General features: G+C 40.7%; 1 long non-coding RNA gene across 1 annotated transcript; it reads left to right on the forward strand.

The window, feature by feature from the left end:
- Positions 1–822: 822 nt before the first annotated feature.
- LOC124051096 lies at positions 823–4,113 on the forward strand. The gene is made up of 3 exons (XR_006841749.1): positions 823–937; positions 2,185–2,274; positions 4,056–4,113. It is a non-coding gene; the product is annotated as an uncharacterized LOC124051096 (long non-coding RNA).
- Positions 4,114–18,261: the final 14,148 nt, after the last annotated feature.

Raw genomic sequence — 18,261 nt, forward strand, 5'->3', positions numbered from 1 at the left:
AACAGTGTTGTGCAAAGACATTTAAGCCCATTCACTATAATTTGCAAATTCTTCACTTTACTGCTATTTTCTATAGCAGACTGTAAGCGTTAAGACTGATATCTTCCAGGAAGTCACTGGTTTCCATTTCACTACTTTGTGAAAGTCACTTAGCAGCAGCTTGAAACTTAATTGACACAGCAATCAATCACACAAAGTTTTTTAAAGTTTTTGTCAAAATTAATTGAACTTTCCCCCGACAGTGCATTCAGGGATACACAGACATGTGAGAGTTATGAGAGCTGACTTAACATTTTTGTGACACTAAATGTTTTCTCTTCGCTATTCTCCTTGTTTTGATTTTACAACATCACAGTATAGTTTTTAAATGCTGTGTTTTTCAGAAGCTATCTCAAGCATGTAAAAAGAGCCTCCACAACTTACACCTACATTACAAACAAGTAAATTCAACAAAAATAATGGTGTAGCATTCTCAAGCCAGTTTTCAATGAGTGACACAATTTGAAAAATGGATGGCAGTAATGTAAATCTTGATGATTTATAGATAAAGAAATGTTGCCGCAACTTAGAGTAGCACTTTCAGAATGAGCTTTTCAGAATTTCTTGATCTTTAGTCCCTGGTGTGGAGTATGGATCGCAATACCCACTGCAGTTTGTAATGCAGGATGTCTGCAATAAATGCGTAGTCTCAAACCCAAAAGATAACCCTAATGACATCAAGCTCCTTCAGAACCACAGAGGATAGCCATATGTGCTCCTTTCTACTGCTTGTGCCCCCCCCCCCCCTTCTCTGCACCTGACCAGGTGTTCTACATCCTAATTACTCAATGAGGTGCACCTGGCCTGCAAGGGAAATGTTCATAAAGGCACCCTTGCCAGCACCTGAAGGTAGAGTCTTCTGGAGTGGAGAATGCTGGTGTTGATGCCGCTCAGCCTGGTATTTGTTGCTGCTATTTGTGTTTGAACTAAGTCCTTTCATTATTATTAGTTTAGTATCTTGTTGGTTGTCTTTGTTTTTTGTCTTAATGTCATTAAATTCCGTTGGTATGGTCAGTGATTGTTCTGCTTCATTGTTGGGAGTGTTGTTTGTCCCATAATGTGGCCTAAGTGTGGAGTGTAACAGCTGCTGGAATGACCCTTAATATACCTTTAATTCACTATTGTGGACCTTGAGTTTAAGAAATGAACACATTTGTCATGTCTTATTTGAGTGATAAGGTCCCAGAAAATGTGAATACAGCCGAGTACAGTACAAAGACGTGTGTCACCAAGTTTACATCATCTTTTCTTTTACAATGTTTTCAGCAAGCATTTAGAAACTGGGGACACTAAAGGTTTTGAAAGTGAATTATTTTCTCCCTGTTCTCGCTTGACACACAACTTCAGTTCACAACTCAACAGTCTGTAGCAGTATTTTGCACTTCATGATGTGCCACATATTTTCAGTGGCAGACAGGACTGCACTTGAGTCTTTTAGTATAAAGCCACCCTGTTGTAATGTGCAAAATGTGGCTTGTCCCTGAAAAATACATCATGTGGATGGTAGCATATGCTGCTCAGAAACCTGTATGTACTTTTCAGTCAAATAGTTCCTTTCCTCTTTAACCCAGAGGACATGATGTCCATGATTCACAAAAACTTGTCAGACCACAGCACACTTTTTCACTTTGCTTTAGTCCATCTCAGTTGAGCTCTGGCCCAGAGAAGGCGGCAGCAGTTCTGCATTGTGTTGATAAATGGCCTTCACTTTTGACGGAAGAGTCATAACTTGGATTTGTCTTTACAAAAATAATACAGTTTATCAGTTTGAAAACTGCATATTTTGTCTCTGTACTGTTTCCAATTGAATATAAGCTGAAAAGGATTTGCAAATGAAAACTTTCTCTTTTTATGTACATTTACACAGTAGACCAACTTTTTTACGAGAAGGGGTTCTTTTTTAAAATCACAGTTTAAGCTAACTTCACTTGTATAAAGCAATATCTTTGCCTAACATGCATTTCACATCTAATGTGATGCAAGCAAACCTTTAACAGCAACATAAAACATTAATTAAGTTAAATTAATTTGTTGCCCAAGGGTTAGTGTGCATGTTTAAATCCCTGTCAATCATTTCAGATAAGTGATAGCAGGTTAGCATTTTAGTGTTGAGCCAACCATCATCTGTTTACATTCAATTCACAGATTACACCCTCGAGTACCATGCATGGGCCTGATGGAGAATGATGCAGTGCCTTAGGAAGGTTCTTTGTCAGAGGCACAAGATGAAAGAAGGTACTTAACCTCCCTTAAGAAGCTATCTGTATACTGTGTGTGCCTACAGTACTGTACAGGCTGTCCCTAATGTTAACAACACAGATACTAATACTGTCAGAGCTTCATGGATTAGCTGCCAACACTGAAATAACTATGCTGTACTGCTACAGATGTTTTAAGCACCCCATGAGATTTGCTTTGGTATGGCTATCCAAACAAACGCATCATTATAGTTGAGGACTATTATATTTAGATGCCAGTTTTAATTATTTTTCATTAGTTGGACACAGTGCTATTCTGACACTGTGAATACATGTGTGTGTTTGAAAAGTAGAAGCAGAAGAAGTGTGGGGGTCACCTTGACATTGCCAGTGCAGTGCATATCAGTAAGTTAGAGAAGGCAATCTTTTTCACATTTGTCTAGCGAGTCTCACATCAGAGCACAGAGAAGCAATTTACCCTCTCAGCACTGCACAAAGTAAATACACAAGCTGCAGTCATAACCTTCCCCCTCCCCCAACCCTCCCCCCTTTTGCCTTCCTCTGTGTTGCACGAGTGATAAAAGCCACGAGGACGGAAGAAAGACTGCTAGGTACACAGGTAGATGGACAAAATGATCCAGTTTGCCTCATTAGAGAAAAACGTTCTGTTCCCTCCAATCCATGTAGGGCCAGGTAGCCATGGAAACAGCATTGTCGTTGTAGACTGTTTCTTGTCTGTCTGTCTATCCAAATTTGCTCCGCATCAGGGAGACTCAGATCACTGATATTCTACACCACGAGGATATGACTCATGCACATCTCTCTTTTTTTTTTTAATTATTTATTTATTTGCATCTGGAAGAAAAAGGCTTGGGAATAAAAAAAGATGCACACAAACACACACATACTAGATAGGCTGTATAACACGCACACACACCTTGACATACATATGTACGCACATATAAACACACATAAACATGCACAGAAGCATTGTCTGTGTTTTTAAATCCATTAGACAACATATATAGCAACACAGACTTTCAGGATCCAAAGGTTCTGCTCTTATGCCTTTTTCATAACATGACAGCTGTGCCCCACACCATGTACTCCTCATTTCTGAGTGGTTATCTTTGTGTCTGTCCGGCCTTGTGATCCGGGCTGTTTCCCTTCATTATATATCAGGTAGATTATGTGCCTTAATCGCGCTTTAGTCTCACAGATCGGCTGATGTGCTCAGTGTGTTTCCAGCTTATCTAGGCCACCAGATGTCAAAATCTGGAGCCTCGTGGAAAGTCAGAACAGCATCCTCAGCACCGAGCTGGGAGAGGAGATGACTAATGTGGAGTAGAATGCCAAACTTTGTAAGGAGGAGAGAATCTGTGGAGGGGTTATGAGAGCAGCAGCACGCAAGTGTTTGCCAAAGGTGTTTCAGGTACACCAGGTGATTTCTATTTGAGTTGAGGATAGGGATCCCAGCAAGCTTAGGCCTGTGTAGGGTTCACAATCATACACACACACACACACACACACACACACACACCGAGAGAGAGAGTCTTGTTTCCATACCTTCTGGGGACATTACATAGACTTACATTAATTTCCTGGAGGCTTAATCACCACCTAACCCTAACAATAAACATTACTCGCATTACTCCCAATCCTAACCTTTACCTTAACCTAACCTTAACCTCAGCCTAACCTTAAAGCAAGTCTTCACCCTAATATTTAATGATTTACACTGTGGGGATTTTGTGTCCATAAGCAAAGCAGGTCCTCATAACATGACTACTACAGGAATATTTGTGTGTGTGTGTATAGGTGAGCACATGAGGAGGTGCCAGAAGAAAGGCTTCGATGAAACAGCTGTAGGAAATGGCAGCAAAACGATGAGAGAGTGGGTCACTCGTCACTTTGTGACACACACACACACACATCACACACGCTCTTTGCCCTCTTTAGAATGACATTAACTACACATGGCTTAGTTACATTCTACATTCCACATATGGGATTATGGATGCGGGAAATAAACATGTTCAAGACATTCGATGTGGATTCTGTGTCAGAGAGAAAGTCATCAGTCATTACAATCCCTCCCCTACAGCATCATCTCTCAGTTACTCCTCCTTCCCACTTTTGGATCATGATAATGATTCTCACATAATTCACTGAGGTCCATGCATGTGCAATAATATACCAGGTGCTACATTGTAGAATATAAAGCTGCTCTTATTACCAGCTGAAATACCATTATAGAACTGTCTTGCAACGACAGCATTGCAAGCATCCAAATTTCTCAAAATAACAATCACATTCTCGCTAAATCCTGGTGTCAGTTATCAACAGAATCCTGCTGTGCCCTGGTTTGTCTTCCTGGCTTTGCTTAATGGTTGCCTGTAGTTTCAAGCTGTGTTTGTAGAGCAAAAGCTGCAGCCATTCCACCAAATTTCTTTTTAGAAATGGTCTTATTTTGTCAAGGTAAATATTCTGGTCTTCTAAATTATTTAGGCAAGAATTTAGTTAGACGAATATCTTAATGTAACACCTTTAATTGCCAAGCCTCAGCGCCACCTGTCTTGTACCGTGTGTGTATTTTGAGCATGCACCTGTCATTTTGACCTTGAAAAGTCTGACTTTGCTTTACTTGTTTATTTTTTGTTTTGGTCTCACTGTTACATGTTCAAAGCTTAATCACCATAGTTGGATATAATAGCTCCTTCAAATAAGTATAATTTCCATAACTATTTGAACCAGCCTATCTTTATAGCGATTTATATTACAAAGTCATGAAATAAAAATAATATAAATAAAAATGGTTCCATGACCTTGACCTAATGAAAAGGGTTGGAGCAGTGGCATGCATTCCACTTTCACCATCCTCCAAAACCATCTGTATCCATCTTCCAATGCATTAAATGAACTAATGAGGTGTGAAACTGGCTGTTAAAGTCACTGATTACAAAGTGTGGGGCTGCTTCCTTAGCGGAACAGCATGTAACATGTAAAGGCAGCTATTTTGTAGCCAACTGCAAATCAAACATCAGTTAACAAGAAAGTCAAAGAGTCTTGTATGAATCTCACCGGAGTCTTGTGCTCAGTGGTGCATAGCTGATGAGTTTCCTGCCTAACTGCTTCCAACCAGCCAGCCGCTCCCTGGCAAACCAGCCTGTGTATGACTCATCACATGGAGCATGTGATGGGTTCTTGTAACGCACACACAAGCGCACACGCACAGTCATATTTATCGGTAAGAGGCTTCCCTTCCCAATAGTGCATTACATGTGACAAAAAGCCACTGACATGCACACAGAAAAGGGAAGCCCCTTCTGTTTGTGTGTGAATGTGTGCATGTACGTGTGCATGTGCATCTATGTTTGATAGTGTTTATAGTGTTTATAGTATTGGTAGTGCGAGTGGATGTGTGAATACGACTGTGTTGATTTTCCTACAGGGCCACCGTTTGATGAGGGATGAGTCATCCGGATGGAGACCCCGAGGAAGACTGGCAGGTTGGTGATTCACCCTGCATTAAAAAAAAGTGTGTGTGTGTGTGTGTGTGTGTGTGTGTGTGTGTGTGTGTGTGTGTGTGTGTGTGTGTGTGTGTGTGTGTGTGTGTGTGTGTGTGTATGACTGTGTGTGTGTGTTTCTGTGCGTGTGTGGTTGTGTATTCCTGTAGTTGTGGGGACAAGAATCTGTTTACACAGTGACATTGTGAGGACCTGTCTTACTTATGGGGGACAAAACAAAAGTCCCCACAATGTAAATATTAGGGTAAAGATCTGTTTTAAGCTATATTTACTATTATGATTAGGTGGTAGTGAAACCTCCAGGAAATTAATGTAAGTGTATGTAATGTGTGCGTGTGTATGTATACATACATTCATACCCTTTCAGTACATATCTTGTCCGTGTATATCCATATGCATGTATATGTTCATGCAAGCAGTAATGAGGGCATATGCCAGTATTAAAAGTGTGTGTGTGTGTGTGTGTGTGTGTGTGAGTGTGTGTGTGTGTATATATTATGGGTTTGCTTTGAGCTGTTTTTGTTTATCTTCTCGTAGAGTAGGGCAAGTCGGTATGTGCATAATCAGAGAAACGCCACAGGGAATTGTTGACTCCATTAATCCAATACGCAGGAGAGCATTCCTCATTCCATACTACACGCCCCCAAACTCACACTCTTATCAGCTGCTGAGACAATATGAATGGCATAATGTAACGCAGATGCAAGTATCTGCATTTATGCAGCGATGCGACTAAAGTGTTCTCATTATTTTCTCATCAGATATGTCTGTACCTTTAAAGCAGGAGAGTGCTGCAGCAGCCACAAGACTTATTCAAAGATATCAGAGACTCATTGGACCAAACTGATATTCTGGTGGTACCAAATGTGTGTCTTTTTTTGATTGTTCAAAAGACTTTTGTGTCTGGTGAGAAAATTCCTAGATTTTCTGAGTGAATTGCAGTGTTGAGAGATTCATTTTGATAATTCTGCTTTGCAACGTTCATGAAAATCCTTCTCATAAAGATGCTCATAAAGTTCTCAATGAAATTACAGATTCCTCAAAACAGATTATGACAACCTTCAGCAGTAAAATGATTCAAAGTGTTCTACATAAGGCATGAAGGCATTAAGATCAATATGTAAAAGAAGTACAAAGCAGCATAAAAATCCATGAATAAAGCAAAAACTACCTCATGCTTTGATTACAAAGAGCTATCATTTAAGGTCAATCAACGCCTAATGGCCTGTTATGGATATGCTGAATATGTCACAGCATTCACAGGAGGAGTTCACAGAAGCCATAATGAGCGATCTTCAGATGAATGCAGCTGTAGTTAAAGCAGTCAGAGTCTATCTCTTTACATTAGGATGATTGATCAGCGAGGCGGGATGCTTGGCTGATGTTGAGGCAGTTATCTCGAAGAGACACCAGCAAGATCATTAATCTTTCCCCCGTGATGAAGATACGTGTGTGTGTGTGTGTGTGTCGAGATGCCCACGTGTGGATTTTTGATAGGCGGAGGCAGCACTTGTTTGTGCACAGCGGCACTGATGAGGATATATCAAGAAAAGGGAACACTGTCTCCCACAATACACTCTCTCTCTCTCTCTCTCTCACACACACACACACACACACTGATTCGCTCTCCTGAGGGTCACCTTGAGCTGCACAAATTGGCTTTGGTTGGTGGAGGTCTCAGCACTGGCAAATTAGTCAGGCGCTGCATCTCTTTGAAAGTCTGAACTCACCCTCCCAACTGTCTTTCCAAAGATCACTCTTTTGTTCTCTTCCTTCAGCGTCCCTCCCATCTTCTGTTTTTGCAGTGCTCTCCCTTGTTTTCCTATTTTCTTGCCAGTTCCTCTTTGCTCGCCCTTCTCATTCATCAAATCTGTATCTCTTTCTCATTCTCATTTTATTTTTGTCTCCTTTTCCCTTCGCTCACTCACTCTCCACTTCCTCTTTCACTGCTGATGAATGAAGTGGAAAGTTCTCCCGCAGTATCACTAAACGCAGCTGCTGTGGTATTTCTTTACTCATTCATTTCGAAGGCTGTTAAATACAGTTCCGCTTTTCAACTGTTATTCTCCCTCCTCTGTTTATGTGAATGCATTACTTCAGCTTTACTTATTGTCGCAGTGAAAGAGCTTGTTTGCTCGGCTGACGTGCAGGAACTTGGGAAAGTGCTTTGGTTTAGCAAGAATGATATTGCTGTGTCACCAAAGCAGCTGAGACCATTAATTTACTGCAAACTGCACTGTCAGTAGAAACAAGCGCCTATTTTGTAACTGACATTAGTATGCATCTACATTAAAATGGAGAATCAGAAGCATGTTAACAATCAGGTGCGTGAATAAACAGTGCATCTGTCATGAATGTATTATTTAGACTGGGATATGATGGTGCTGCTCAGCCTTTATTCCAATTTTGCTCAGTGGCCACTTATGTTACTGCAGCAAAAAAATTCCCAAAAAGCTAATTTCCTCACAGACCTCTATTATAAAACACACTGTAAAACTGTTGACAAGATACCTCAAACTGCAAATCCAGAGTCAGAGGCTTAATGTTAGTAAAACCTTCCTTGAATCTAGAAAAATGTTTTTCAAATCTGAACAGTTTATGAAAGTTGAGTTTTTCACTTTGATTAGCAGTGCATGTTACAATGAATATGGCATCTTGTACGTTACGTGAGATCTGGACATGGTACATTATAGCGTTTGCCTTTTTACAGTACTGTAAGAACTCATCCTTTGTTGTCTAAGTTTGCAGATTTTAATATTTAGGTCCACCCCCTTGCAGCCCTCCAAAGGATGAGCAGTTATAGATAGTGGATAGATGGATAATTATATATATTTTTGCATGCCTTCCTGTTTCACTTCAAATCACTTCATGCTCCTGTAAATCTACTACTAAACTGGAACTATTTTAGTCACACCTCAACAAGGCATAGCAACACACATCGATAAGGAAATAGTCTCCAATAGCTCAATATTTTGCAAAAGCAATTCCGAAGAATCCCAACCACAGGTACTTACACTTCAGGGGTACATCTGTAGTTCCCAGCAGGTGCATGAAAAACTTATCTAATTAAGCTTTGGGGGAGTGGTGACCCTACGGCTGGAGAAGTGAGCTTCTGACCAAGAGGTTGTCGGTCCAGAATAAATCCAGGATAAGTCTGGATCAGAAAAGTGAAAAAGCAGCACTTGCCACTTCCTCATTACCACCACTGAGCTGACCATGAGCAAGGCCTTTAACCCCATCTGCTCCAGTGCAGCTGCAGTGCAGGAAATCAGATTACGGTTGTACTGGGCAGCATCCATGTGTGAATGTGCGTAACTGTGCAAATGTGTTGGGGCTAATCCTTTGTCAGCTTAAAAGAAAGATTAGTTATTGTGATATGTTATGTTGGAAACTGTGAACCTTGTTTTTGGCAATTCTTTCATTAGAACAACCAAAAGTAGCACAAAACTCTAGTATTTTCTATTATTTGAACAGGTCAGAACCCCTGCACAAAATGGGAGTATCATCTCACAGGCCTAAATTCAGCATTCACTGTGGATATAGATGGCTAAAAGGAATAAAAAACAACTGAAATTGTTTTCCTCTCTCTCTCTCTCTCTCTCTCTCTCTCTCTACAAGCTGTTCAGTAAAGGCTAAAAGCCTCCAAATCTGAAAACACACCTGAAACATGACTCTTAGTGTTAATGGTGTGATCTAATCTGACAGGCTACAGCTGATGAAAACAGGTTGGGAACCACTGCAGTACAGTGTTTTCTCTTTTTATATATCTCTGTGTGCACATTGTATCTGTTTCAGAACATGCTAGATAACAAGACCAACAGATTGAAGCAGTGGTCTCTTTGACCAAGTGAGTCCTCATCTTTTGTCTTGCCACTGGCTGCGTTGGCATGGAAACCTCGGTAGAGCGGGGAACACTGTGGTCGATCAGCAAATAGGTCACATGGAGAGGAAAACAAGCAAAAGACCCCTCCACACACATTCAGAGAGAGAGAGAGATACTTGAAACTTGTGTGGCAACCCCCTGAACATCAAGTGCAGTATTACAAAGTAAAGAAACCCCTGACCTATTTCACCACCAAGCAAAAAATTAGTCCTTTTCTTTTGCACAACATGCTTATGTTGCAACATACTATACAGTTAAAGTATAAACCATGAGCCATTTGTTTCACTCAGTTAGTGCAAGACTTTTTTGAGGACTTAACTAAAGTCCCTTTTAAGTCATTCTTCACTGATATCTTGGCTGTCGGTCTGAAGGATGGAAAAGCCATTTGTAAGGCAGAGAGAAGTGTCTGGAAGAGAATTTGTAAAATTAACATTCTCCTCTCTGAGACTGCCTCAGCATCACCAGCGGGAAAGGCAGGAAAAGGGTTAGGGAGGCACCGGCCTCTCTGCAATGGCCTCCCGCTCGAGGAGAGTCCTGCATAGTGAGTCATTAACTGGTTAGGAGGGAACACTCACTGCAGACAAAAGCACAGGAAATGAGGAGAGAGAGACGAATAGGAAGAAGAGAAGAGAACATGGCAGATCACTCTTTCACATTTATTCAGATCTCTCAACTTTTTGCCCTTCTGACCAGTTCACAGCCTGAGACAATGTTTACTCGGTCCTAACAGACTTACAATAAAGGTCCAAAAACCAGTCAAAGATTTAGTGCTACAGGAGTTGTGAGCCTTGGTCCACTGCCACATCTTGGTGACCTTGTAAAAGTATCTGCAGGGCAGCGTGATGCAATAAAAGATCATGTTTACTGCAGTAAAATCTGGGGAGGCAAAAAAGAAGTTCACAAAAGAAGATAACTTCTCTGTCTAACAACATTTTGCAATTAGTAGTAAATAGTGATACAAGAGATGTAAAGAGATATAAAGACATACACACGCACACACACACACACACACACATTTCAGTGTGTCTGGCTGGCTGGCTCCCCTACTTGGTTTAGGGCTGGCATTCAGTTACATCATTCTTCAGAGAACGGAAGCTCAGATTACAGGAAAGGCAAACACAGGCCTCTGGGGTCTGTACGAGTGCGTGTGTGCACTTGCTCTCCCTGTATGCTCTTCTTATATAACCAATCAGAATGCCCAACACGTTTCTCTCTATGGATGCAGTTTCGTTTGGGTTAAGATTTCATCATTCAGTTCAACACACAGTTTCAGGGCTGTTTGTATAGTTGACATTTTGGTGATGTGTTTGTCTCTGAGCAACACGTTTGTCTGCATTTTGCTGAGATATTCTTTGTTACTGTGGTAGCATGTGCTTAAATTATTGATTGAAATATGTAAAAATAGTTTGGGAATTTCATGAAAAATCTATTTTGGTAATATTAAATGCACTTAAATGTGGGACCTCCATGTTTAATACAAATCCACATATTGCAGAACCAGCATGAAGGTAATACTAGAGCTCAATGAGCCAATAGTGTGCAAATTTATATTGGGACTTAAATAAAAAATAAAAAATTCTAGGCTGAAGAGGTCATTCGAGGTCCTTGCACTTAATCTCACAAGTAGAGCCTTCATTATTTACTGCAAAAATCCTCTGAATAATCTTAGCTGAAAGGCAATATATTAGTGCTGGATTTCTTCCTCAGTGGGTAAAAAATATTGCCAGGCATTAGAGAAGTTAACTTTGCAAAAGGCTGCATAATTACCATGGAGAAATACAGTAGCTGACAGCGTCATCACCAGGCAGGTTTAACAGGAGATAAAGAAGAATTCAGTACACAGTGCTCCACAGTTCACTAAGCATCTCCTCCCTTGTCTTTGCCACTGAGCGTGTGACTTAAATTAGTGCTGCATAATTAACGAATGAACTCACAGATGTTCCAAAGTCAACTGAACATCAATAACTCCAGCTGAGACTGGTGACTCTCACTGTAACACTACCATGTCTCTCTCTCTCTGTCTGTCTCTCTCTGTCTTTCTCTTTGTCTGTGAGTCACAGTGTGAAGCTGAGATGGATTTCACAGTCTGTTTGAAGATGCTTTTTGGCCGTGTGGATGGATGAGTACAGTACATTTCTGTATGCTGTTGCTGCTCCTGCCTTTTCTCTCTCAGCATCTCCAGAGCTGGTGGGCTGTCACATATGTCTGCTGCTCTCTGCTCTCTGCCTCTCAAAGCTTTCATATTCCTGTGATTTGAGCCAGACCTGCTGATTATGTGTGTTTCAATCCTGCAGTATAGAGGAGCCAAGCACCCCTCACATAACTTGCTCTAGGCAGACCTGCTGCCTTTTTAGACTCACATTTTGATTGATTTGACACAGAATCAAGCTAAAATAAGGACATCTGAATCCAACTAGGAATTATGAAAATCTATTTTTGTTGTTCGGCATCCTACTCACCCAGTTTACTAAATAAAATACATAGTCCAGGTTTTGAGATACACTATATAGATGAAAGTATTGGGACAACTTTAAACCAGCAGGGACTTTAATGATATCACTTACTAAATACACAGACAGCTTTGCAACTGTCACAGCTTCCACTTCTCTGGGAAGGATTTTCACAAGAGTTTGTGTATTTTGTTTGAGTGTTTCTGTGGGAATTTTAGGCCGTTCATGCCGTAGAGCAATAGTGAGGTCATGTTGGATAAAAACCCCTGGCTCACAATCTCCATTCAAGTTCATTCTGAAGGTGTTGGATGGGGTTGAGGTCAGGGTTCTGTGTGGGCCAGTCAAGCTCTCCCACACCAGACCCATCCAACCATGTCTTTAAGGACCTTGAAGGGCCTTCCCCAGACTGTTGTCACAACGTTGGAAGCACAAAATTGTCCAAAATATCTTGGGATGCTGAAGCATTAAGATTTCCCTTCACTGGAAGAAAGAGTCTGAGCCCAATCCCTGAAAAACATAAAGAGATGTGTCTGGATACATTTGTCTACATGGTTTGTCTGTCTGGTTATTCATGTCCCTGTATACATGATCATGCATGTAGGTGTGTCTTGATTCTCCTTTCTCTACCAAAATAGATCAGAAGGTTTTTTCAAAATTGTGACAAGACCTTATCCAGGTTTCTGCAACAAGGATGTGGTGTTTACACATGCAACATCCAACCAGGATACTTCATACTTCATAAACCCTGTCACAGTGATATTATGTAAACATGCCCTCTGTCTGTCAGTTTCCACCGAAGAAATAGTCCCCATCATAACCACAGACAGCATGAGTTGTGACCTGTACAGGGACATGATAAAATATTCTGGACTCAAGGTTCGCTTACCTGTTCCAGAGCTTCAGCTGTATCCCACAGCCTCCTTCAGGAAACAGAATTGATTCATTTGTTATCTAAGGATGGAACTTGGTAGCCAGCTTCACATGGTAGCAAGTGGTCACATATGTGACCTTATGGCCAGACAAGAGCATCTCAACAAAACTTTCTACAATATCTGTTATCAGTTATAACATACAGCATTGTTGAGAGAATAGTTTAACATTTGGGGAAATATGTTCATGTGCTTTCTGACAGAGAGCAGAAAATTGCCACCACTCTCATGTCTCTATATAATAAATATGAAGTTACCATTAACAACTAGCTAACTTCGGTGCGCAAAAACACTGGGAACAAGGGAAAGCAGCCCAGCTCTGTCCAAAGGTAACAAAATTCACTTACTACCTCCCTAATTAAAACATCTTATCTAATTTGTTTAAAATGAAAAAAAAAAACCATCAATTTGTAGTTTTACCAGGAGTTATGTGCCAAACTGCTTCATTTTTGTGTGCTGGCAAGCAGATTTTGTTACCTCTGGACAGAGCAGAGAAGGTTTGAAAAGTTAGTGGTGCCAACGCCGGTGTTATTTTCCGTCAGTCCAGCCACATAAGGGACTCCTGGGAGGTTTCTGGTGGTCCTTGAATAGTTGGCATCATGCACTTCTTGTACCCGCTGAAAGTGAACTTTGAGTTAAACAGAAATCTCCACTCTAAACAGGGACACTGTCCCTGGAAATGTATGGTACTGTTGACAGTTTTTGTTGTAATTTTACCGCTGTGAGCACAACAAACAAAAATCCATTCACCTTCATTGTTGTGGGATCAAGGCGGCAAACTCAGTGACCTATAACTCAAAACCAACACCACCTGCATGGCCAGATACCACTTGAGTTGAGAAAACATATGTTTTTTAATTTTACTTCCAACTCTCAGCCCACAAGGCTTTGGAGAATTTTGCTTACAGTTCCTGAAACATGACACTTAACACTCCAAAATGAGATGTTGTCCTAATAAAAGTCTATTCTTGCATCCACACTTTGATATGCTGACTCGATTTTGCCCAAACTAGGCCAACAACCCACATGACTTCAGAGCCTTGAAGGAAAAAAAAACACACACACACACATTGTAGTTTTTCTCAGCAAGGATTCACTGTGCGTTACAGTCTTTACAAATCTGGCTAGAGCAGCAAGTTCTGATCTTAATTAGTTCAAAGAATAGTGCACTTCCACCCTAAGGCTTTATTAACAGAGAATCAGACTGAGCTATGATTAATCTGTGCAGTGCTAAAAACTGAAGCAAAAGGGCATAGCATTCTTCGCATGCTGAACTGTGCTGTTAGACACAAGCCTGCTGAAGTCTGAAGGCTAATTCACAGGAGGGCAGGACAGAAACTCCCCCTTAGCGAGTGCAGATTGAATTCACCCCTGCCTGAAGAAGACTGTCTCTCTATTTTTTTTGCTCTCTTGAGTCTTTTTTGTTCACTTTCTGTAATGCAATTCAGCAAGGTGACAATAATGTGGTCCACATGCAAAACCTGCCGGCCATATGCAAAACACAGTCACTCAAGTCAAGGGAAGACAAAGCTTATAAGATGGCAGTGATAAAGCAGAGCACGCTGATGTCTTGAGGTTGATACTGAAGGTTTGATTCTCAGCTTTGTAACTCTTTCATAAATCATAAGTAAAATTATCTGTTAGCCTGCCACTGCAGATGTTATCTCCTTTTGTCTTTTCCTCTTGATGACCAGGCGTAAAAAGGTTGTACCTCTTGGTGCCATTTATTCTTTTTTCCTTCTTGAATTATGCTGTTTTTAATTTTTGTACTCTCACCCTGTTTTTTCTCTCTGTACTTCAGCCTCTCTAGTGCAGCTGTATGACTCATGCACAGTGATAGGCTCACTGACTTTTCTGCGCCGGTCTTTTCTCCACTTTTCCACGAAACATCACAAGTATCATGAATTTTTGCCCTCCCCAACTCAGACAGGAGAGAAGCGAGATGATAAAAGGGGAGAGTAATAGAGGGGAGGTGTGGGTAGATTGACAGAGCCATAGAGACACGCAGAGAAAGACAGAGATAAACTTTGACTTTTACCTCTTGAATGAATAATCTGAGACGAGAGAGAGGCAGACAGAAAAAGAGAATGGGGGAGGGAAAAAAGGCCCTTTTTCCTCCAGGAGTGCTGTGATGTGGCGTGTGAGCTGAGGCGAGGCCATGGCTGTCAACAGCTCTCTTAGCAACCAAGAGGAGGTGTTCAGCCAGGCAACAGAGTATTGTCGAGGTTATGTTGGTAAACGAATAACCCACGGATGATCCTGGTGGCCCTGGATCACGTGGCCTGTGAAAATACAACATGGAGTTGTGTTTGTGGCTGTATGGTGAATGGAAATGCTCACTTCTCTTTTACCTCTGTTGTGGACCCCTGTAACTGTGAGGGACATATCTCATTTAACTACATGCTCCACACTATATATACATATATATATATATATATATATATAAGAATGCTGATTATAGCACATTAAAGATTAATTACAAATAGTGATAAAATAATGATAAATAGATGCACATACACACACGCTTATGCTGCACATAAAAGTACACACACTCAAACACATGTTGTCTTTATATAACCTACAATAAGCTAGACCATAAGCAAATGAACCAACCTATTAAGCTCATTCTTGGAAAGATTCCATACGACACATGCGCTGTCTGCATCACAGTGAGACTTACACCCTGTTACTTTTCCATCATGCCGTCTTCACAGGTGGTTCGCTTCTCACGGTCAAGGAATGTAAATCTATGTAAAGTGTACACAAACCATCCTGGAGTGACGCACATGAGCCACCTGTGAACAGGTCATTTGTCAGTCAGCACTGTGTGGGACAATGCATGAAATCAAAGCTCATCAGAGGTAGCCTTCTGTAAACCCTTAGGTTAGTTTGCATTTGCAAAAAAAAGAAAAGAAAAGAAAAGAAAGAAAGAAAGAAAAAGAAAAAAAACTATTAAAAAAGCTATAAGACAAAAACCAACATTCAGAGACCAGTGAGTGTTTACAAAAGTGTCCAAAATGTTTGAAGATTATTTTTCTTTTTGAAAAAAATTGTACAATACTGTCATTTGCTGGCTGCTGGCCATCCTTTACTGCAGTGCAGTATATCACTACTGCAATAGTGTAAAGGAATCAACATTTCATTTTCTGTGTCTGTGACAAATAGTGAAAGCAGAAGAACTCAGACAAAATAAATTTAAAAGTGTGTCGTCTCAGTGCCTCAGAAGACGATAGAGGGGTGAATTATTCACTGAGGCATCCTGATTAAAAATGATTAATCAGTCCATCCAGGCCAGCCCAAACGGAAACACAATCTTCAAACAGAGCAGAGAAGTATTAAGGTTGGTTGGAATATTTGACGACAATCTCATTAAAGAGGCCAACAGCATGTAATCTTCTCTTCTTTTTTCTCCCTCTTTGTCTCCCTGTTTCACTCTCTTGCTCTTATTCTCATTCCTTGAAATATGCAAAGGAGGCATTTCTTCTCATGCGGTAATTAGCACAAAATATGCAAAGCAGATCAAAATTTGGAATTTAATACGTTTCTTATTCACAACACTTTAGGTTTTTATTGAGGTGTCTCCTCCCCCCAGCGCCACACATTTATGAGTTCACTCATGTTTAATTGCTGAGCCTCAAAGCTGATCTTGAAACAATGAATTTATATAAAAGTCACAATTTTCTGTACAACTGCACCCACTCAGTGAAAAGACTGGATTATAAAACTTGGGAATGGAGAGGTCAAACATGACCAGGTTCTTATTTTAGTTGTAGAGATGAGGTATAACCACAGCCGAGTGTGCTCTCTGAACTGATTTAACCTCTGATATGTGCGCTATAAGAGGTCTATTGTTTGCAAGTCAGAATTGTTCTTTTGGTGTGCCAGTCTCGAAAACCCACATCCATTTATTAGACTAGACCTGCTGAGTCAACCCGCACCCCACCCCTGGACACACACAAAAATTCCTCAGGCTACTGCTTGTACTGTTCTTGCATCTGTGTATGTATATTAGCAGCATGTATGCTTGAACACGTAGTCTGCGAGTGTTCATGAACATGTGTGATTCCTTGTGTGCATGTCAGTGGATACTCATCATGTCATTATGAAGGCACACATCATGTATTCCCGAGATAATTTGTTGTTGCCAACCATGAACCCTCAGAGGTAATGCATTACCTTTAACTCATAAAGTTTATTGCTAATGAGTCGGGGCCGATCGTAATGTTCCTCTTGAGAGAGACTGGGTTTTCAAGCATTTGAATATGACTGACTGGTTTAGAACACATTCACCAAAAGAAAGTGAAAGATGTGAAATGTTGCTGCTCTTTTTTCATGACTCCCGCTTAATGGCATCATGGACTGATGGCAGGTAACACTGTAGCTATGATTATAGTTGGCCTTGTGAAAAAGCAAGATAGGGGTTTCATTGCATTGAGTGTGCACTGATGGGGAAAAACACAAACAAAAACCATAGGTCAACATGGTAATTTCACACTCCCAAACCACACTCAACACCCACTCAGATGCCCTCGTTGCAAACAAATATATACATACACATGAGCTCAAGCACACATTCACAGTAGCATCTTCTATGGAACTGAATTAGCAGAGAACAATCAGTTTAGTCTTCCTTCTCTAAAGTACTGAGCAGCAGTTCATATCTTACTTCTGCCTGTCTTAGTTGCAGGAATGAATCCGCCATAGATTCCAAGGAAAGAATTAATTCCCATTCAAGCATTAAAGTCAATCTTAAAATGAAGTGGTGAATTCCACTGCTGTATAAGAAAGAAGGTAATAATTATTCTGCTAAGGTGAACACAAGATGATTTTAATTTAATCTTGCGCCTGTCAGTCTAATATACTCATATTATATCACTGTGGTTGTAACTCGTTACTGAAGGTTGCACATGCTATACATTCTTTTGTGCATTTTTCTCAGAAATCATGGGACATCTTTACGGTCATATCAGAGCAAAAAAATCTCATCATGTGTCTTGCATCTTTTCTGGACTGGAAAGCAGCTTGTTGTCAGAGTGCCTCGAGAGAAGTCAGCCCTCATCAGCAACAATCAAGGTGAGGTCCCTCTCCCCAGGCAAAGCCAAGCCACCAGCCACATGTTTCTCACTTACCGCCCTGCCTTGCATCATGTTCTGATCATATCCACAACAAGAGACATAACATTGGAAAGACAGCAGGTTGCAGTGCTCGGGGCTGAAGCAAAAACTGCAAAACTTT

The sequence above is a fragment of the Scatophagus argus genome, chromosome 19, assembly GCF_020382885.2.
Source record: "Scatophagus argus isolate fScaArg1 chromosome 19, fScaArg1.pri, whole genome shotgun sequence".
In the NCBI taxonomy this organism is placed as follows: domain Eukaryota; kingdom Metazoa; phylum Chordata; class Actinopteri; family Scatophagidae; genus Scatophagus; species Scatophagus argus.